The 500-nt window shown below is 45.2% G+C and overlaps 1 protein-coding gene across 1 annotated transcript in view; it reads left to right on the top strand.

Moving 5' to 3' along the window:
* HTRA4 (HtrA serine peptidase 4) overlaps positions 1 to 500 on the top strand; it is a 15,061-nt gene that overhangs the window by 5,862 nt on the left and 8,699 nt on the right. The gene's annotated exons all lie outside the window — the stretch shown is intronic.

The raw sequence follows: 500 nt of genomic DNA, 5'->3' as shown, positions 1-500 counted from the left end.
ATGGCATCTGGTCCCATCGCTTCTTGGGAAATAGATGGGGAAACAGTGGAAACAGTGGCTGACTTTATTTTTTTGGGCTCCAAAATCATTGCAGATGGTGATTGCAGCCATAAATTAAAAGACGCTTACTCCTTAGAAGGAAAGTTATGACCAACCTAGACAGCATATTCAAAAGCAAAGGTGTTACCTTGCCAACAAAGGTCTGTCTAGTCAAGGCTATGGTTTTTCCAGTGGTCATGTATGGATGTGAGAGTTGGACTGTGAAGAAAGCTGAGCACCAAAGAATCGATGCTTTTGAACTGTGGTGTTGGAGAAGACTCTTGAGAGTCCCTTGGACTACAAGGAGATCCAACCAGTCCATCCTAATGGATATCAGTCCTGGGTGTTCATTGGAAGGACTGATGCTGAAGCTGAAACTCCAATACTTTGGCCACCTCATGCGAAGACTTGACTCATTGGAAAAGACTCTGATGCTGGGAGGGATTGGGGGCAGGAGGAGA

This window comes from Bison bison, unplaced genomic scaffold (assembly GCF_000754665.1).
Source record: "Bison bison bison isolate TAMUID 2011002044 unplaced genomic scaffold, Bison_UMD1.0 scf7180017864105, whole genome shotgun sequence".
NCBI classification, from domain to species: Eukaryota; Metazoa; Chordata; class Mammalia; order Artiodactyla; family Bovidae; genus Bison; species Bison bison.
This window is presented reverse-complemented; position numbering and strand designations above follow the sequence as displayed.